The sequence below is a fragment of the Hypomesus transpacificus genome, chromosome 19, assembly GCF_021917145.1.
Source record: "Hypomesus transpacificus isolate Combined female chromosome 19, fHypTra1, whole genome shotgun sequence".
Taxonomy (NCBI): Eukaryota; Metazoa; Chordata; class Actinopteri; order Osmeriformes; family Osmeridae; genus Hypomesus; species Hypomesus transpacificus.
In genome coordinates this window covers 5,293,287-5,314,350 of record NC_061078.1, presented here as the reverse complement: position 1 = coordinate 5,314,350, position 21,064 = coordinate 5,293,287, and the positions used below count along the sequence as shown (strand labels likewise).

The following is a 21,064-nucleotide window of genomic DNA, read 5'->3' as shown; positions in this document are numbered from 1 at the left end:
TTTTTACAAATGCTTCCCCCCATCCTTCTCCCAGCCTCTGTCCAGTCCACCCACCATGACAGGAGACACCCAGGCCACTGCCAGCTCACCCATGGCCTCTGTGAGGACCACCCCACCTGGCTTTGGTTCCCCTACAGCCTCTGTGAGGACCACCCCACCTGGCTTTGGTTCCCCTACGGCCTCTGTGAGGACCCCCCCACCTGGCTTCGGTTCCCCTATGGCCTCTGTGAGGCCCAGAACACCATCAAGCCCTGCCGTGGCTTTTGTGAGGACGGAATCACCGCTCTCAAAGCCCCCATCCACCCCCTACAAAGCCTCCATGAGGACAACTTCTCGCTCCAGCCCTGCGATGACCTCTGTGAGGCCCAGCACAGCTTCCAGCCTCAGCACTGTTGTCTCAGAGACCAGCACCAGCCCTGCAATGGCTGCTGTAAGTGTTGTGTTCTTGGAACTGTTTTAGTTTTATAAGATGAGGTTGTTCTCATATGATTGGGCTATTCTGTTTTTATAAATATATTTATTTCTCTTGTTTTGTAACAGGATGTGCATGATGAGGATGAGCTTGCTGCTCCTGGCCCTGCTCCTGGCCCTGCTCCTGGTCCAACTCCTGACTTCTGGCTTCCTGTCAGAATGAAGGAGACGATCCCAGTTCAGGACCAACGGTGGATTGCGTCCACCCTTTTTCAGTCTGGCAAGCTGCGTTTGAACTTGAAGCTCTGGTATGAGCCACCAGCCTCTGCCCTGATATACCACCAGGCTCCAACACCGGACCGCTTTTTTGCCCACAGGCTCTTGGTATGGATGCCCTATCACTTGTGGAAAGTGAGGGTAGTCTGCCAAACCTGTGGGAAGCAGCTGACGGGGTATGGTGTGCACAAGAGGGTGCGTAAGGTCCTGGACGTGGACCGCTACTACCTGATGGTGACGGAGACACTCAGGTGCACTGTGTGTCGCCTGACCCATCTGGCAACCAGTCAGGCTGTCCTGGACCAGCTGGACCTGCCTCACAGGAGGAAGTTCAGGATGATCCTGACACGCTTGTGAGTTAAAAATCTACAATCATTTTCTGATAATGCCTGCTGCAGGTCCTTACATAATTGAACAAGTTCTTGAAACTTATCTGTCTTTTCTTCAAGGTATGCTTGTGACATACGGGTCATCCGCATGTTGCGGGAACGGACCCTCGGCAATAGCCCGGCGTGCCTGGTGAAGCAGCTGCGGGAGAACCATGGGGAGGAGTGGTTGGACCGCCTGGCCGACTACTTGGGGGAGTGTGCGGCCTTCGTTGACCAGCCCAGCCTCTTCCCAGTGACCTGCCAGGAACCTCCACAGCCCCTCGATGTCCCAACCAGCCGGTGGGTGCTGTCGGTGTACGGCAGGGACATCATCAGCCGGATGGACCATATAAAGGCGTCCATCACGTCAACCTTTGGTAACATTTTGAAGATGGACTCCACCAAAAAGGTAATAGGATGAAGAAAATCCATAGTGTAAATTATGTACAACACAATGAAAACATGAAACCTCAATGATTTGTATTCTTACAAGCACACATACACACACACATCCATGCCTTTGATTAGACTGCAGTAATACATAAATAAATAAATACACTTCTGTGTTTATTTAACAGACTTTCTTTTGAAACCTCTCATGAAGTTTTCTGTGTGAATTTTGTCATTTCAGATGACAAAGAAGCTGGCTGGTGCAGCAAAGGGGACTGCATTCTGGGTGACCTCGGTGGGGAATGAGATCGGCCAGGTCCTCATCAGTGTCCTGACTGCCCAGGAGGGACCGGGGCTGGACCCGATGGTCTCTGGCCTCATTGAGAGGTACACCCAGGCAGGTGCAGCTCCCCCGGTCCTGCTCTATGTGGACTGTGGCTGCTGCTCAGAGGAGGGGGAGACCAAGCTTCAGGCCAGGTTTGGTGGGTGGCCTGACCTGAAAATAAGGCTGGACATCTGGCATTTTATGCGACGGCTGGCCGTGGGATGCACCACCGATGCCCATGCCCTGTACCCCCTCTTCATGAGCCGCCTGTCTGTGTGCCTGTTCGAGTGGGACGCAGCAGACGTAGCCCTACTGCGCAGGGTGAAGAGGGAGCAGCTCAAAAGGGAGGGTGTGCCCCTCATCACCAGTGACATGGTGGACAAGGCCATCACCAAGGCTGAGCTGTCCCAGTTCTGCAGGCGGAGGACACGTGGAGTGGACGCCACGGTCCTCCGCATTGAGCAGCTGCTGCAGGAGCTGATGGGGGAGAAGGGGAGAGACCTGCTCGGGGTTCCGCTGCTGGACCAGCCTAAGATGGAGCACATCTGGCGCACCCAGAAGAGGCACGTGAAGTGCATCCAGGATGTGCCAGGTGTACTCCTGTACACTGAGACAGGCAGTTCCACCAGGGAGGGGATCCAGCTGACCACATACAGGTGTGCAAGAGGCTCCACCTCCTTGGAGTCCTTCCACTGCCACCTGAACAGGTTTATTCCAGGTTGGTGTAGATCTTCATCTAAACATTATTCTTAATAATGAAATTATATTCAAATAGCCTTGTTAATCATTGTTCACGTTCTCTTTTTTTTTTAGGAACGAGTGCAAACCTGCTCAACTTCCAGCTGTACCTCCTGGAAGGCCTGAACAGGTGGAACCAGAACCGGGCAGCGGCCTCCATCACCACCAAGCGCATGGCGCTGTTGACGTACGCGGGGGACGTGCTGGAGTCCGTCAACAGCAACAGCCTGAAGGTGTTTGGAAGGAAGTATGTCCCCTCCTTCATCCCGCCGAGAAAGTACACCGGTAAGTCTCAGGGCAAATATGAATACAAATAATGATGTTGTTGAGAGCTCAGTATTTATGCATCATGGTAAGTTCCATATCTGTTTTTTAATACTCATTAGCATTGCATTGTTGTTCATGTTCAGGAGAGTTGCTTGGGGTGAACTACCTGCTTAGGCAGACAGGGCAGCCCTTGCAGGACATGGACCCCGACTCTGAGGAGACAGACCAACTGCTGGAGGACCACGCCACAGAGGAGGAACAGGCGGATGAAGGGTTTGAGGATGACGAACAGGACCTCACTATTGGTAGTGTTTCGGAAGACCTCCCGTCTTCCGCCCTGCCTTCCACCACCCTGCCTGTGGTCCCCACCCTGCCCCTCACCTCCTCCACCCTGCCTTCCACCACCCTGCCTGTGGTCCCCACCGTGCCCCTCACCTCCTCCACCCTGCCTTCTAACACCCTGCCACTCACCTCCTCCACCCTGCCTTCCACCACCTTGTCTCTAACCACCTCCATCCTACCTGTCACCACCACCACTCTGCCTGTCACCCCCATGCCTGTAGCTACCACCCTGCCTCCCCCCATAACCCAGCCTTGTGTCCCAGGTGCCTCCTCACAGGTGCCTGAAGAACAGCTGGTATGTTAACTTTCTACTAGTAATTAACTGTCATTCATAGAAACTAACAAGTTCAGTAGTTAGGAAAGTGTCTGAATACAAGCGCAATTCATTATTAGGAACAACACACAGTAATTGACAGCAAACAAATAAAACACACAGCAGCAGCAGTCAATATAACATACCTTTGCCATGAGGTGTTCAGCGCTAATGTGAAATTGTTCAATGTTTCAGGCTGTGGACGAGCATGGCATGCCAGGCATGGATCGGGTGGATAGACTGGCAGAGTGCTTAGTGGAGCTGAGGCATCAGACCAACATGACCCTCGATAACCAGCAGGTCAGCAAGACATTCATTGTACAACAGATATTTGTTTATATATTTATAATATATAAACATATAAAATATATGTTTTCTTTCCTTCTTAGGTCAGCAACATTGTGGGGCTGTGGCAAGACCTGCTGGATTACGACAAGCAGAGGGTCGTGTTTGCTGCGCGGCACCTGGACAGGCTGATAAAGGGAAGGTTCCGCCACAAAAAAAAGGTGGAGTTCACGCCAGGTGTGGAGAGTGTGGAGAGGTGTGTCCTGGGGTCCACTGGTTCGCCTGCTCAGTGGCCAGACTGCTGCCGCCTTGTGGAGGCCATCTTCGTCCGGCTCTCGGACATCCACAAGAGTCCCAGGAAGCAGGGGAAGAGCAGCATGTCCAGGTGGACTCTGATCCTGCAGGACTACCGCAAGGTCCGGCAGCTCATCCTGGGCAATGGGGCCATCATGCAGGGCACCACCCTGCAGCTGGTGGAGGTGAACCAGTCGACCCTCTCCCAGTGGTACAACCGGAGGGTGAAGAGGCAGGATCTGGCTGTGCTGCAGCAGGGCATAAACTTGCCAGGTCCTCTGTCTGTGGCTACCGAGCCTCTCCCGCCTGCCAACGTCCGCCCTGCTGTTGCTCCACCTCAACCCCAGGGAGCAGCCCACACCTACCACCTGCCGCAGAGCACAGCAGGGCAGGCAAAGACCAAGAGGCGGGCAACATATGCAGCCACAGCACCACCTCCAGCGGTCCGACCCAGGCTGGCAGCCCAGAGGCAGCTCTTCCCTGGCCCTTCAGCCGCCCTTGGAGCCCCCACTCCCATCCCTATCATGCCCCGCCCTACCACCATTGCCCCTCGCCCTGCTGCCGTCCCCACTGTGGTGTTTGTCTCCCGAGCCCCTGGTATGAGGGCACCCTCTGCCCCCTCTCCATTGATGGTCCCCCAAGCCCTGCGTTTTGTCCCACCCTCTTCCTGCACCACCCACCTTCCCCAGCTTCGTCCTGCTCCTGGTCCAGCTCCCCGTGCCCACCAGAGGAGAGTGGAGGCCAACAAATGCTGGAGGTGTGGCCAGAACAGAACGGCAGAGACTGGCCACAGCCAGTATAAGGGGACTGTTTACTGCCCCTCTGCAGAGACTCTGTCCAGAGAGCAGTGGCTGGAGGAGCAAAAAAAGAAATAATTCTTTGGGCCTTTGTATATAGTTTTCATTGTTTAGATATAGTTAATGCTTAGATTTCCCGTGTGTATATCGTTTTCATTGTTTAGATATAGTTTATGCTTAGATTTCCATTGTGTATATAGTTTTCATTGTGTAAATATTGTAATTTAGCATATCATTTGCCTGTATATATATATATATATATAGTTTAAATTAGTTGTTGTTGTTCATATTTCTATTTTTACAATTGTGGATAAATGTTTCTATTTATCAACTATTTGTTGGTCAGTCCGTCGTTATTTCCCAATCACTACTCTTTCTAACCAAATACGGCAAGTCTGCAAGAAGTAAGAGCAGCAAAAAGTGACTAACTTTACGCTTGCTTGCGCACATTGTTTTAAAATATTTAATATATGGATCATGCAAGTGTTGATATGGTAAGTGCAGAAACCAAAAAGACAGAGCTTCAGATAAGAGCACACAAAGCTCAGAAGCCACACAGTTTGAGAGATAGATAGATGGATGGATAGAGAGATAGATCTAATTAAAACTAACCAAAAACAGTACTCCTGTGTGGAGTGAATACAAATAAAGGCAAATAGTGTACAATAGATAACCCTGTAAAATATAAATAATGCACTAGTGGATACAAATGGTTTTGAAATTACACTAAATTAGCAACGTATCTCCATCTATCTTATATTGTTACATTTTGATAACATACACACTTGGAGACTCAAGTGTGTGTGTTTATTAGAAATAGTCAAAGGTGCCGTAGGTGGGACGCGAACCGCGGACCTTCGGTTCCATTCTACGTCTTCCCCAAACACTGTAAAATTCGTAATTTCGGGTGTTTTTTCGAATTGTCTTAAAACGTAACGGGTTAAACATGTTTAAACTATGAATGGGGACTTTCAACTTTCCCCTTTTCTCTCTTTTTCCTCTTCTTCTCCCTTTTTCCTCCTTTTTTCTCCCTTTTTCCTCCTTTTTTCTTCCCCCTCCCTTCTCCCCCTTCTTCCCCCCTCAAACAGGCGATTGTTCCCCAGCTTTAGCTCAAATGGTAGAGCGCTCGCTTAGCATGCGAGAAGTAGCGGGATCGATGCCCGCATTCTCCAATGCTTTTCGGCTCGTTTGTTGTTCAGTGGCTCGGCTAGTTCAATAAGACAAGTTTATCCGGTGTCGCAATCCTCTCTGACCAGTCAGTGGTCTGCAGTGTTATGGCGTGACCTTTTTGAAAATGACGCGTCGACCACTTCCTTGAGTAGACGGTATTTTGCAAACACCACGGGTTTACCCAAACCGAGGATCAAACCAGAGACCTTGACACCCTCGGCCTAACTCTCTCTCCCAACTGAGCTATAGGCGTTCCAAACCCAGTCAGTAGCATTCCAAAGCCTTGCCACAAACGAAATAAAGCAATGGAAAAGATCCCCAAAAAGGGGTGGTTGGCCCGTATGGGGATCGAACCCACGACCTTGGCGTTATTAGCACCACGCTCTGACCAACTGAGCTAACGGGCCAGAGACACACTCTCCAGCCGCGGACACTGTCTCCAGCCGCGGAAATGCAATGTCCTAGGCGCCACCTCGTGTCGGCGTGAAACGACCGGTCGTATTCGGCCCACGCTGTAAGTCGTTTTTCCTCACTCTAAATTCAAGGGGATGTCAAGAAAGCGATTAAACGGGAGCTACGAGTCTTGCAAGACTCCAACGTCCACTGCTGAGCAAGGGGGAATTAGCTCAAATGGTAGAGCGCTCGCTTAGCATGCGAGAAGTAGCGGGATCGATGCCCGCATTCTCCAATGCTTTTCGGCTCGTTTGTTGTTCAGTGGCTCGGCTAGTTCAATAAGACAAGTTTATCCGGTGTCGCAATCCTCTCTGACCAGTCAGTGGTCTGCAGTGTTATGGCGTGACCTTTTTGAAAATGACGCGTTGACCACTTCCTTGAGTAGACGGTATTTTGCAAACACCACGGGTTTACCCAAACCGAGGATCAAACCAGAGACCTTGACACCCTCGGCCTAACTCTCTCTCCCAACTGAGCTATAGGCGTTCCAAACCCAGTCAGTAGCATTCCAAAGCCTTGCCACAAACGAAATAAAGCAATGGAAAAGATCCCCAAAAAGGGGTGGTTGGCCCGTATGGGGATCGAACCCACGACCTTGGCGTTATTAGCACCACGCTCTGACCAACTGAGCTAACGGGCCAGAGACACACTCGCCAGCCGCGGACACTGTCTCCAGCCGCGGAAATGCAATGGCCTAGGCGCCACCTCGTGTCGGCGTGAAACGACCGGTCGTATTCGGCCCACGCTGTAAGTCGTTTTTCCTCACTCTAAATTCAAGGGGATGTCAAGAAAGCGATTAAACGGGAGCTACGAGTCTTGCAAGACTCCAACGTCCACTGCTGAGCAAGGGGGAATTAGCTCAAATGGTAGAGCGCTCGCTTAGCATGCGAGAAGTAGCGGGATCGATGCCCGCATTCTCCAATGCTTTTCGGCTCGTTTGTTGTTCAGTGGCTCGGCTAGTTCAATAAGACAAGTTTATCCGGTGTCGCAATCCTCTCTGACCAGTCAGTGGTCTGCAGTGTTATGGCGTGACCTTTTTGAAAATGACGCGTCGACCACTTCCTTGAGTAGACGGTATTTTGCAAACACCACGGGTTTACCCAAACCGAGGATCAAACCAGAGACCTTGACACCCTCGGCCTAACTCTCTCTCCCAACTGAGCTATAGGCGTTCCAAACCCAGTCAGTAGCATTCCAAAGCCTTGCCACAAACGAAATAAAGCAATGGAAAAGATCCCCAAAAAGGGGTGGTTGGCCCGTATGGGGATCGAACCCACGACCTTGGCGTTATTAGCACCACGCTCTGACCAACTGAGCTAACGGGCCAGAGACACACTCTCCAGCCGCGGACACTGTCTCCAGCCGCGGAAATGCAATGTCCTAGGCGCCACCTCGTGTCGGCGTGAAACGACCGGTCGTATTCGGCCCACGCTGTAAGTCGTTTTTCCTCACTCTAAATTCAAGGGGATGTCAAGAAAGCGATTAAACGGGAGCTACGAGTCTTGCAAGACTCCAACGTCCACTGCTGAGCAAGGGGGAATTAGCTCAAATGGTAGAGCGCTCGCTTAGCATGCGAGAAGTAGCGGGATCGATGCCCGCATTCTCCAATGCTTTTCGGCTCGTTTGTTGTTCAGTGGCTCGGCTAGTTCAATAAGACAAGTTTATCCGGTTTGTCCGGTGTCGCAATCCTCTCTGACCAGTCAGTGGTCTGCAGTGTTATGGCGTGACCTTTTTGAAAATGACGCGTCGACCACTTCCTTGAGTAGACGGTATTTTGCAAACACCACGGGTTTACCCAAACCGAGGATCAAACCAGAGACCTTGACACCCTCGGCCTAACTCTCTCTCCCAACTGAGCTATAGGCGTTCCAAACCCAGTCAGTAGCATTCCAAAGCCTTGCCACAAACGAAATAAAGCAATGGAAAAGATCCCCAAAAAGGGGTGGTTGGCCCGTATGGGGGGACACTGTCTCCAGCCGCGGAAATGCAATGTCCTAGGCGCCACCTCACTGTCAAGGGGGAATTAGCGTGAAACGACCGTCGCAATCCTCTCTCGTAGTTCGGCCCACGCTGTAAGTCGTTTTTCCTCACTCTAAATTCAAGGGGATGTCAAGAAAGCGATTAAACGGGAGCTACGAGTCTTGCAAGACTCCAACGTCCACTGCTGAGCAAGGGGGAATTAGCTCAAATGGTAGAGCGCTCGCTTAGCATGCGAGAAGTAGCGGGATCGATGCCCGCATTCTCCAATGCTTTTCGGCTCGTTTGTTGTTCAGTGGCTCGGCTAGTTCAATAAGACAAGTTTATCCGGTTTGTCCGGTGTCGCAATCCTCTCTGACCAGTCAGTGGTCTGCAGTGTTATGGCGTGACCACTCCCTTGAGTAGACGGTATTTTGCAAACACCACGGGTTTACCCAAACCGAGGATCAAACCAGAGACCTTGACACCCTCGGCCTAACTCTCTCTCCCAACTGAGCTATAGGCGTTCCAAACCCAGTCAGTAGCATTCCAAAGCCTTGCCACAAACGAAATAAAGCAATGGAAAAGATCCCCAAAAAGGGGTGGTTGGCCCGTATGGGGATCGAACCCACGACCTTGGCGTTATTAGCACCACGCTCTGACCAACTGAGCTAACGGGCCAGAGACACACTCTCCAGCCGCGGACACTGTCTCCAGCCGCGGAAATGCAATGTCCTAGGCGCCACCTCGTGTCGGCGTGAAACGACCGGTCGTATTCGGCCCACGCTGTAAGTCGTTTTTCCTCACTCTAAATTCAAGGGGATGTCAAGAAAGCGATTAAACGGGAGCTACGAGTCTTGCAAGACTCCAACGTCCACTGCTGAGCAAGGGGGAATTAGCGGCACCCGGAGCACATTCGACTGGCTATCGCGACCAATTAGCTACCTCGGTTCAAGGTTCGAGGGCCAATCGGATTCTCACTGTCCAATTGCGTCAGTCCGATTGCGCCAATCGGAACACGTACATCTCCAATTACGTCACGCCGAGCTGAGCCGTAGCAACGGCGTCCACGACCCCAGAGACCCCCGCCGAGGTTGACCCCCGCCGAAGTTGTGAGATGAGTGACAGTAGTCGCGTCAGTTCATTCATTGAAGGATACGCTGTTTCAAGTTGTCTGTAGTACCGCGCACCGCAAAGGTAAATACATACATAGCTAATCAAAATAATTATCCGTTTGACATTTCAATACATGTTAGCATTCATCGGGTCAATGACAAGTAATATCACGAATATTAGAGTTTGTCATTTCAGAGTTTGTCATGTAGGCTAGTTAGTAGATTTCCTCAGGTAGTATTGCTGTCATTTAGCTAGCTACTTTTATAAGGGATTACTAATAGGTTACTGTAGCGACAGATGTTATTCCGACTAGCAAAAGCAATATTTAACCTGTTATATATAATATATGTCACTGGGGACAAAACGAAATAAATATAACTTTTTCACTTGTGGTAATAAAGTGACCCAGAACAAGTACAAAAATATTCTTCTGGAAATAGTAGCCAGCTAAATATTTGAAATGTTAAAAAGCTAATTATAACAATAAATACATGTTATTGTACTAGTGTAAAAATCGCTCCTTTTACCTATTAGATGTCGAGTTCAAAGAGCCACAAAGGAATGGGGGATGGGGAATGGATGTCCCGTTTGAGGAGGTTTGCCAGCTCTGGGGTTTGGCCTGCTGATGCAGGCAACAGGCCAGCCCCAAGACAGAAGAGGTGGTATGACCTCTTTCAAAAGGTATATAAAATGAGCAAAAGATCACAGAAAAAAAATTCTGATGGCCTATAAAAGATGACTGAATTGCCAGAAATACCAGTCACAGTATGGGACCTTGATAAACATAATGAACAGCAACTTCAGTGTCAATGTCATGTTTAGTCACCAATAGAAGATATGTCAAAACGCTCCATTTCTATTGGGTTGTTTTCTTTAAAAAAGTGTTTGTTTTATTTGGAACAGATTGAGAAGTGCCCGTTACAGTCAGGGGGTCAAAGAATGCTGTTTGGTGGGACACAGCAGTGTGCTTGTGGCTTTCACAACCCAAAGGTAATGTGAATGAGACTTCTTGACACCAAAACACTAAAAGAATCACTATGTGATGTGCTCAGTAATGTGATGTCTGACATGGATCTCTCTGTCCTTAATACAGCCAACCACTGGGCAAACTGTGGCAGAGACCTCTACCTGTGCTGCCCCTCCCCCACTGGGAACAGCCTCTACCTCAGCCTCTGCCTCTGCCCCTCCTCCACTGGGAATGGCCTCAGCCTCTGCCTCAGCCCATGTCCCAGCACGGCCCACACTGAATTTGTCCATGGTGAGTATTTCAATATTATTGTCATACAAGCTTTCAAATATGGACAACCACTGATTACATATGATGATGGCAAAATGGAAGAGCATTTCAGGTTTACAATGTATTCCTTTGATAAATGCTCTAATTGTCACCACAGTTTTCTAAACCACGATTTGGAGGCTCACATGGCGCTGCTGCAAAGCCAAATGTGAATGTGGTTAGGAAAGCAAAGGTAAATATGATTATATGTAAATATAATATAATACATATTTATAGGTTAATATGAGCAAACCTAAATCTTAAGAGCTTGATTTGAGTCCATTGATTTCTACTTTTTACAAATGCTTCCCCCCATCCTTCTCCCAGCCTCTGTCCAGTCCACCCACCATGACAGGAGACACCCAGGCCACTGCCAGCTCACCCATGGCCTCTGTGAGGACCACCCCACCTGGCTTTGGTTCCCCTACAGCCTCTGTGAGGACCCCCCCACCTGGCTTCGGTTCCCCTATGGCCTCTGTGAGGCCCAGAACACCATCAAGCCCTGCCGTGGCTTTTGTGAGGACGGAATCACCGCTCTCAAAGCCCCCATCCACCCCCTACAAAGCCTCCATGAGGACAACTTCTCGCTCCAGCCCTGCGATGACCTCTGTGAGGCCCAGCACAGCTTCCAGCCTCAGCACTGTTGTCTCAGAGACCAGCACCAGCCCTGCAATGGCTGCTGTAAGTGTTGTGTTCTTGGAACTGTTTTAGTTTTATAAGATGAGGTTGTTCTCATATGATTGGGCTATTCTGTTTTTATAAATATATTTATTTCTCTTGTTTTGTAACAGGATGTGCATGATGAGGATGAGCTTGCTGCTCCTGGCCCTGCTCCTGGCCCTGCTCCTGGTCCAACTCCTGACTTCTGGCTTCCTGTCAGAATGAAGGAGACGATCCCAGTTCAGGACCAACGGTGGATTGCGTCCACCCTTTTTCAGTCTGGCAAGCTGCGTTTGAACTTGAAGCTCTGGTATGAGCCACCAGCCTCTGCCCTGATATACCACCAGGCTCCAACACCGGACCGCTTTTTTGCCCACAGGCTCTTGGTATGGATGCCCTATCACTTGTGGAAAGTGAGGGTAGTCTGCCAAACCTGTGGGAAGCAGCTGACGGGGTATGGTGTGCACAAGAGGGTGCGTAAGGTCCTGGACGTGGACCGCTACTACCTGATGGTGACGGAGACACTCAGGTGCACTGTGTGTCGCCTGACCCATCTGGCAACCAGTCAGGCTGTCCTGGACCAGCTGGACCTGCCTCACAGGAGGAAGTTCAGGATGATCCTGACACGCTTGTGAGTTAAAAATCTACAATCATTTTCTGATAATGCCTGCTGCAGGTCCTTACATAATTGAACAAGTTCTTGAAACTTATCTGTCTTTTCTTCAAGGTATGCTTGTGACATACGGGTCATCCGCATGTTGCGGGAACGGACCCTCGGCAATAGCCCGGCGTGCCTGGTGAAGCAGCTGCGGGAGAACCATGGGGAGGAGTGGTTGGACCGCCTGGCCGACTACTTGGGGGAGTGTGCGGCCTTCGTTGACCAGCCCAGCCTCTTCCCAGTGACCTGCCAGGAACCTCCACAGCCCCTCGATGTCCCAACCAGCCGGTGGGTGCTGTCGGTGTACGGCAGGGACATCATCAGCCGGATGGACCATATAAAGGCGTCCATCACGTCAACCTTTGGTAACATTTTGAAGATGGACTCCACCAAAAAGGTAATAGGATGAAGAAAATCCATAGTGTAAATTATGTACAACACAATGAAAACATGAAACCTCAATGATTTGTATTCTTACAAGCACACATACACACACACATCCATGCCTTTGATTAGACTGCAGTAATACATAAATAAATAAATACACTTCTGTGTTTATTTAACAGACTTTCTTTTGAAACCTCTCATGAAGTTTTCTGTGTGAATTTTGTCATTTCAGATGACAAAGAAGCTGGCTGGTGCAGCAAAGGGGACTGCATTCTGGGTGACCTCGGTGGGGAATGAGATCGGCCAGGTCCTCATCAGTGTCCTGACTGCCCAGGAGGGACCGGGGCTGGACCCGATGGTCTCTGGCCTCATTGAGAGGTACACCCAGGCAGGTGCAGCTCCCCCGGTCCTGCTCTATGTGGACTGTGGCTGCTGCTCAGAGGAGGGGGAGACCAAGCTTCAGGCCAGGTTTGGTGGGTGGCCTGACCTGAAAATAAGGCTGGACATCTGGCATTTTATGCGACGGCTGGCCGTGGGATGCACCACCGATGCCCATGCCCTGTACCCCCTCTTCATGAGCCGCCTGTCTGTGTGCCTGTTCGAGTGGGACGCAGCAGACGTAGCCCTACTGCGCAGGGTGAAGAGGGAGCAGCTCAAAAGGGAGGGTGTGCCCCTCATCACCAGTGACATGGTGGACAAGGCCATCACCAAGGCTGAGCTGTCCCAGTTCTGCAGGCGGAGGACACGTGGAGTGGACGCCACGGTCCTCCGCATTGAGCAGCTGCTGCAGGAGCTGATGGGGGAGAAGGGGAGAGACCTGCTCGGGGTTCCGCTGCTGGACCAGCCTAAGATGGAGCACATCTGGCGCACCCAGAAGAGGCACGTGAAGTGCATCCAGGATGTGCCAGGTGTACTCCTGTACACTGAGACAGGCAGTTCCACCAGGGAGGGGATCCAGCTGACCACATACAGGTGTGCAAGAGGCTCCACCTCCTTGGAGTCCTTCCACTGCCACCTGAACAGGTTTATTCCAGGTTGGTGTAGATCTTCATCTAAACATTATTCTTAATAATGAAATTATATTCAAATAGCCTTGTTAATCATTGTTCACGTTCTCTTTTTTTTTTAGGAACGAGTGCAAACCTGCTCAACTTCCAGCTGTACCTCCTGGAAGGCCTGAACAGGTGGAACCAGAACCGGGCAGCGGCCTCCATCACCACCAAGCGCATGGCGCTGTTGACGTACGCGGGGGACGTGCTGGAGTCCGTCAACAGCAACAGCCTGAAGGTGTTTGGAAGGAAGTATGTCCCCTCCTTCATCCCGCCGAGAAAGTACACCGGTAAGTCTCAGGGCAAATATGAATACAAATAATGATGTTGTTGAGAGCTCAGTATTTATGCATCATGGTAAGTTCCATATCTGTTTTTTAATACTCATTAGCATTGCATTGTTGTTCATGTTCAGGAGAGTTGCTTGGGGTGAACTACCTGCTTAGGCAGACAGGGCAGCCCTTGCAGGACATGGACCCCGACTCTGAGGAGACAGACCAACTGCTGGAGGACCACGCCACAGAGGAGGAACAGGCGGATGAAGGGTTTGAGGATGACGAACAGGACCTCACTATTGGTAGTGTTTCGGAAGACCTCCCGTCTTCCGCCCTGCCTTCCACCACCCTGCCTGTGGTCCCCACCCTGCCCCTCACCTCCTCCACCCTGCCTTCCACCACCCTGCCTGTGGTCCCCACCGTGCCCCTCACCTCCTCCACCCTGCCTTCTAACACCCTGCCACTCACCTCCTCCACCCTGCCTTCCACCACCTTGTCTCTAACCACCTCCATCCTACCTGTCACCACCACCACTCTGCCTGTCACCCCCATGCCTGTAGCTACCACCCTGCCTCCCCCCATAACCCAGCCTTGTGTCCCAGGTGCCTCCTCACAGGTGCCTGAAGAACAGCTGGTATGTTAACTTTCTACTAGTAATTAACTGTCATTCATAGAAACTAACAAGTTCAGTAGTTAGGAAAGTGTCTGAATACAAGCGCAATTCATTATTAGGAACAACACACAGTAATTGACAGCAAACAAATAAAACACACAGCAGCAGCAGTCAATATAACATACCTTTGCCATGAGGTGTTCAGCGCTAATGTGAAATTGTTCAATGTTTCAGGCTGTGGACGAGCATGGCATGCCAGGCATGGATCGGGTGGATAGACTGGCAGAGTGCTTAGTGGAGCTGAGGCATCAGACCAACATGACCCTCGATAACCAGCAGGTCAGCAAGACATTCATTGTACAACAGATATTTGTTTATATATTTATAATATATAAACATATAAAATATATGTTTTCTTTCCTTCTTAGGTCAGCAACATTGTGGGGCTGTGGCAAGACCTGCTGGATTACGACAAGCAGAGGGTCGTGTTTGCTGCGCGGCACCTGGACAGGCTGATAAAGGGAAGGTTCCGCCACAAAAAAAAGGTGGAGTTCACGCCAGGTGTGGAGAGTGTGGAGAGGTGTGTCCTGGGGTCCACTGGTTCGCCTGCTCAGTGGCCAGACTGCTGCCGCCTTGTGGAGGCCATCTTCGTCCGGCTCTCGGACATCCACAAGAGTCCCAGGAAGCAGGGGAAGAGCAGCATGTCCAGGTGGACTCTGATCCTGCAGGACTACCGCAAGGTCCGGCAGCTCATCCTGGGCAATGGGGCCATCATGCAGGGCACCACCCTGCAGCTGGTGGAGGTGAACCAGTCGACCCTCTCCCAGTGGTACAACCGGAGGGTGAAGAGGCAGGATCTGGCTGTGCTGCAGCAGGGCATAAACTTGCCAGGTCCTCTGTCTGTGGCTACCGAGCCTCTCCCGCCTGCCAACGTCCGCCCTGCTGTTGCTCCACCTCAACCCCAGGGAGCAGCCCACACCTACCACCTGCCGCAGAGCACAGCAGGGCAGGCAAAGACCAAGAGGCGGGCAACATATGCAGCCACAGCACCACCTCCAGCGGTCCGACCCAGGCTGGCAGCCCAGAGGCAGCTCTTCCCTGGCCCTTCAGCCGCCCTTGGAGCCCCCACTCCCATCCCTATCATGCCCCGCCCTACCACCATTGCCCCTCGCCCTGCTGCCGTCCCCACTGTGGTGTTTGTCTCCCGAGCCCCTGGTATGAGGGCACCCTCTGCCCCCTCTCCATTGATGGTCCCCCAAGCCCTGCGTTTTGTCCCACCCTCTTCCTGCACCACCCACCTTCCCCAGCTTCGTCCTGCTCCTGGTCCAGCTCCCCGTGCCCACCAGAGGAGAGTGGAGGCCAACAAATGCTGGAGGTGTGGCCAGAACAGAACGGCAGAGACTGGCCACAGCCAGTATAAGGGGACTGTTTACTGCCCCTCTGCAGAGACTCTGTCCAGAGAGCAGTGGCTAGAGGAGCAAAAAAAGAAATAATTCTTTGGGCCTTTGTATATAGTTTTCATTGTTTAGATATAGTTAATGCTTAGATTTCCCGTGTGTATATCGTTTTCATTGTTTAGATATAGTTTATGCTTAGATTTCCATTGTGTATATAGTTTTCATTGTGTAAATATTGTAATTTAGCATATCATTTGCCTGTATATATATATATATATAGTTTAAATTAGTTGTTGTTGTTCATATTTCTATTTTTACAATTGTGGATAAATGTTTCTATTTATCAACTATTTGTTGGTCAGTCCGTCGTTATTTCCCAATCACTACTCTTTCTAACCAAATACGGCAAGTCTGCAAGAAGTAAGAGCAGCAAAAAGTGACTAACTTTACGCTTGCTTGCGCACATTGTTTTAAAATATTTAATATATGGATCATGCAAGTGTTGATATGGTAAGTGCAGAAACCAAAAAGACAGAGCTTCAGATAAGAGCACACAAAGCTCAGAAGCCACACAGTTTGAGAGATAGATAGATGGATGGATAGAGAGATAGATCTAATTAAAACTAACCAAAAACAGTACTCCTGTGTGGAGTGAATACAAATAAAGGCAAATAGTGTACAATAGATAACCCTGTAAAATATAAATAATGCACTAGTGGATACAAATGGTTTTGAAATTACACTAAATTAGCAACGTATCTCCATCTATCTTATATTGTTACATTTTGATAACATACACACTTGGAGACTCAAGTGTGTGTGTTTATTAGAAATAGTCAAAGGTGCCGTAGGTGGGACGCGAACCGCGGACCTTCGGTTCCATTCTACGTCTTCCCCAAACACTGTAAAATTCGTAATTTCGGGTGTTTTTTCGAATTGTCTTAAAACGTAACGGGTTAAACATGTTTAAACTATGAATGGGGACTTTCAACTTTCCCCTTTTCTCTCTTTTTCCTCTTCTTCTCCCTTTTTCCTCCTTTTTTCTCCCTTTTTCCTCCTTTTTTCTTCCCCCTCCCTTCTCCCCCTTCTTCCCCCCTCAAACAGGCGATTGTTCCCCAGCTTTAGCTCAAATGGTAGAGCGCTCGCTTAGCATGCGAGAAGTAGCGGGATCGATGCCCGCATTCTCCAATGCTTTTCGGCTCGTTTGTTGTTCAGTGGCTCGGCTAGTTCAATAAGACAAGTTTATCCGGTTTGTCCGGTGTCGCAATCCTCTCTGACCAGTCAGTGGTCTAGAGGGTTATGGCGTGACCTTTTTGAAAATGACGCGTCGACCACTCCCTTGAGTAGACGGTATTTTGCAAACACCACGAGTTTACCCAAGCCGAGGATCAAACCAGAGACCTTGACACCCTCGGCCTAACTCTCTCTCCCAACTGAGCTATAGGCGTTCCAAACCCAGTCAGTAGCATTCCAAAGCCTTGCCACAAACGAAATAAAGCAATGGAAAAGATCCCCAAAAAGGGGTGGTTGGCCCGTATGGGGATCGAACCCACGACCTTGGCGTTATTAGCACCACGCTCTGACCAACTGAGCTAACGGGCCAGAGACACACTCTCCAGCCGCGGACACTGTCTCCAGCCGCGGAAATGCAATGTCCTAGGCGCCACCTCGTGTCGGCGTGAAACGACCGGTCGTATTCGGCCCACGCTGTAAGTCGTTTTTCCTCACTCTAAATTCAAGGGGATGTCAAGAAAGCGATTAAACGGGAGCTACGAGTCTTGCAAGACTCCAACGTCCACTGCTGAGCAAGGGGGAATTAGCTCAAATGGTAGAGCGCTCGCTTAGCATGCGAGAAGTAGCGGGATCGATGCCCGCATTCTCCAATGCTTTTCGGCTCGTTTGTTGTTCAGTGGCTCGGCTAGTTCAATAAGACAAGTTTATCCGGTTTGTCCGGTGTCGCAATCCTCTCTGACCAGTCAGTGGTCTGCAGTGTTATGGCGTGACCTTTTTGAAAATGACGCGTTGACCACTCCCTTGAGTAGACGGTATTTTGCAAACACCACGAGTTTACCCAAGCCGAGGATCAAACCAGAGACCTTGACACCCTCGGCCTAACTCTCTCTCCCAACTGAGCTATAGGCGTTCCAAACCCAGTCAGTAGCATTCCAAAGCCTTGCCACAAACGAAATAAAGCAATGGAAAAGATCCCCAAAAAGGGGTGGTTGGCCCGTATGGGGATCGAACCCACGACCTTGGCGTTATTAGCACCACGCTCTGACCAACTGAGCTAACGGGCCAGAGACACACTCTCCAGCCGCGGACACTGTCTCCAGCCGCGGAAATGCAATGTCCTAGGCGCCACCTCGTGTCGGCGTGAAACGACCGGTCGTATTCGGCCCACGCTGTAAGTCGTTTTTCCTCACTCTAAATTCAAGGGGATGTCAAGAAAGCGATTAAACGGGAGCTACGAGTCTTGCAAGACTCCAACGTCCACTGCTGAGCAAGGGGGAATTAGCTCAAATGGTAGAGCGCTCGCTTAGCATGCGAGAAGTAGCGGGATCGATGCCCGCATTCTCCAATGCTTTTCGGCTCGTTTGTTGTTCAGTGGCTCGGCTAGTTCAATAAGACAAGTTTATCCGGTGTCGCAATCCTCTCTGACCAGTCAGTGGTCTGCAGTGTTATGGCGTGACCTTTTTGAAAATGACGCGTCGACCACTTCCTTGAGTAGACGGTATTTTGCAAACACCACGGGTTTACCCAAACCGAGGATCAAACCAGAGACCTTGACGCCCTCGGCCTAACTCTCTCTCCCAACTGAGCTATAGGCGTTCCAAACCCAGTCAGTAGCATTCCAAAGCCTTGCCACAAACGAAATAAAGCAATGGAAAAGATCCCCAAAAAGGGGTGGTTGGCCCGTATGGGGATCGAACCCACGACCTTGGCGTTATTAGCACCACGCTCTGACCAACTGAGCTAACGGGCCAGAGACACACTCTCCAGCCGCGGACACTGTCTCCAGCCGCGGAAATGCAATGTCCTAGGCGCCACCTCGTGTCAGCGTGAAACGACCGGTCGTATTCGGCCCACGCTGTAAGTCGTTTTTCCTCACTCTAAATTCAAGGGGATGTCAAGAAAGCGATTAAACGGGAGCTACGAGTCTTGCAAGACTCCAACGTCCACTGCTGAGCAAGGGGGAATTAGCTCAAATGGTAGAGCGCTCGCTTAGCATGCGAGAAGTAGCGGGATCGATGCCCGCATTCTCCAATGCTTTTCGGCTCGTTTGTTGTTCAGTGGCTCGGCTAGTTCAATAAGACAAGTTTATCCGGTGTCGCAATCCTCTCTGACCAGTCAGTGGTCTGCAGTGTTATGGCGTGACCTTTTTGAAAATGACGCGTCGACCACTTCCTTGAGTAGACGGTATTTTGCAAACACCACGGGTTTACCCAAACCGAGGATCAAACCAGAGACCTTGACACCCTCGGCCTAACTCTCTCTCCCAACTAAGCTATAGGCGTTCCAAACCCAGTCAGTAGCATTCCAAAGCCTTGCCACAAACGAAATAAAGCAATGGAAAAGATCCCCAAAAAGGGGTGGTTGGCCCGTATGGGGATCGAACCCACGACCTTGGCGTTATTAGCACCACGCTCTGACCAACTGAGCTAACGGGCCAGAGACACACTCTCCAGCCGCGGACACTGTCTCCAGCCGCGGAAATGCAATGTCCTAGGCGCCACCTCCTGTCAGCGTGAAACGACCGGTCGTATTCGGCCCACGCTGTAAGTCGTTTTTCCTCACTCTAAATTCAAGGGGATGTCAAGAAAGCGATTAAACGGGAGCTACGAGTCTTGCAAGACTCCAACGTCCACTGCTGAGCAAGGGGGAATTAGCTCAAATGGTAAAGGGCTCGCTTAGCATGCGAGAAGTAGCGGGATCGATGCCCGCATTCTCCAATGCTTTTCGGCTCGTTTGTTGTTCAGTGGCTCGCGGCTAGTTCAATAAGACAAGTTTATCCGGTGTCGCAATCCTCTCTGACCAGTCAGTGGTCTGCAGTGTTATGGCGTGACCTTTTTGAAAATGACGCGTTGACCACTTCCTTGAGTAGACGGTATTTTGCAAACACCACGGGTTTACCCAAACCGAGGATCAAACCAGAGACCTTGACACCCTCGGCCTAACTCTCTCTCCCAACTGAGCTATAGGCGTTCCAAACCCAGTCAGTAGCATTCCAAAGCCTTGCCACAAACGAAATAAAGCAATGGAAAAGATCCCCAAAAAGGGGTGGTTGGCCCGTATGGGGATCGAACCCACGACCTTGGCGTTATTAGCACCACGCTCTGACCAACTGAGCTAACGGGCCAGAGACACACTCTCCAGCCGCGGACACTGTCTCCAGCCGCGGAAATGCAATGTCCTAGGCGCCACCTCGTGTCGGCGTGAAACGACCGGTCGTATTCGGCCCACGCTGTAAGTCGTTTTTCCTCACTCTAAATTCAAGGGGATGTCAAGAAAGCGATTAAACGGGAGCTACGAGTCTTGCAAGACTCCAACGTCCACTGCTGAGCAAGGGGGAATTAGCTCAAATGGTAGAGCGCTCGCTTAGCATGCGAGAAGTAGCGGGATCGATGCCCGCATTCTCCAATGCTTTTCGGCTCGTTTGTTGTTCAGTGGCTCGGCTAGTTCAATAAGACAAGTTTATCCGGTGTCGCAATCCTCTCTGACCAGTCAGTGGTCTGCAGTGTTATGGCGTGACCTTTTTGAAAATGACGCGTCGACCACTTCCTTGAGTAGACAGTATTTTGCAAACACCACGGGTTTACCCAAACCGAGGATCAAACCAGAGACCTTGACGCCCTCGGCCTAACTCTCTCTCCCAACTAAGCTATAGGCGTTCCAAACCCAGTCAGTAGCATTCCAAAGCCTTGCCACAAACGAAATAAAGCAATGGAAAAGATCCCCAAAAAGGGGTGGTTGGCCCGTATGGGGATCGAACCCACGACCTTGGCGTTATTAGCACCACGCTCTGACCAACTGAGCTAACGGGCCAGAGACACACTCTCCAGCCGCGGACACTGTCTCCAGCCGCGGAAATGCAATGTCCTAGGCGCCACCTCCTGTCAGCGTGAAACGACCGGTCGTATTCGGCCCACGCTGTAAGTCGTTTTTCCTCACTCTAAATTCAAGGGGATGTCAAGAAAGCGATTAAACGGGAGCTACGAGTCTTGCAAGACTCCAACGTCCACTGCTGAGC

At 50.6% G+C, this 21,064-nt stretch overlaps 10 non-coding genes across 10 annotated transcripts; all 10 read right to left on the bottom strand.

Annotated features, from left to right (window-relative positions):
- Window positions 1–6,309: 6,309 nt before the first annotated feature.
- On the bottom strand, window positions 6,310–6,383 carry trnai-aau. Its single transcript has one exon. It is a non-coding gene; the product is annotated as a tRNA-Ile (tRNA).
- A 612-nt stretch (window positions 6,384–6,995) lies between these two features.
- trnai-aau lies at window positions 6,996–7,069 on the bottom strand. The gene has a single exon. It is a non-coding gene; the product is annotated as a tRNA-Ile (tRNA).
- A 612-nt stretch (window positions 7,070–7,681) lies between these two features.
- On the bottom strand, window positions 7,682–7,755 carry trnai-aau. Its single transcript has one exon. It is a non-coding gene; the product is annotated as a tRNA-Ile (tRNA).
- Window positions 7,756–8,992: 1,237 nt separating this feature from the next.
- Window positions 8,993–9,066, bottom strand: trnai-aau. Its single transcript has one exon. It is a non-coding gene; the product is annotated as a tRNA-Ile (tRNA).
- Window positions 9,067–17,344: 8,278 nt separating this feature from the next.
- Window positions 17,345–17,418, bottom strand: trnai-aau. The gene has a single exon. It is a non-coding gene; the product is annotated as a tRNA-Ile (tRNA).
- A 621-nt stretch (window positions 17,419–18,039) lies between these two features.
- On the bottom strand, window positions 18,040–18,113 carry trnai-aau. Its single transcript has one exon. It is a non-coding gene; the product is annotated as a tRNA-Ile (tRNA).
- Window positions 18,114–18,725: 612 nt separating this feature from the next.
- On the bottom strand, window positions 18,726–18,799 carry trnai-aau. The gene has a single exon. It is a non-coding gene; the product is annotated as a tRNA-Ile (tRNA).
- Window positions 18,800–19,411: 612 nt separating this feature from the next.
- On the bottom strand, window positions 19,412–19,485 carry trnai-aau. Its single transcript has one exon. It is a non-coding gene; the product is annotated as a tRNA-Ile (tRNA).
- Window positions 19,486–20,099: 614 nt separating this feature from the next.
- trnai-aau lies at window positions 20,100–20,173 on the bottom strand. The gene has a single exon. It is a non-coding gene; the product is annotated as a tRNA-Ile (tRNA).
- Window positions 20,174–20,785: 612 nt separating this feature from the next.
- On the bottom strand, window positions 20,786–20,859 carry trnai-aau. Its single transcript has one exon. It is a non-coding gene; the product is annotated as a tRNA-Ile (tRNA).
- Between the last annotated feature and the right edge of the window lie 205 nt (window positions 20,860–21,064).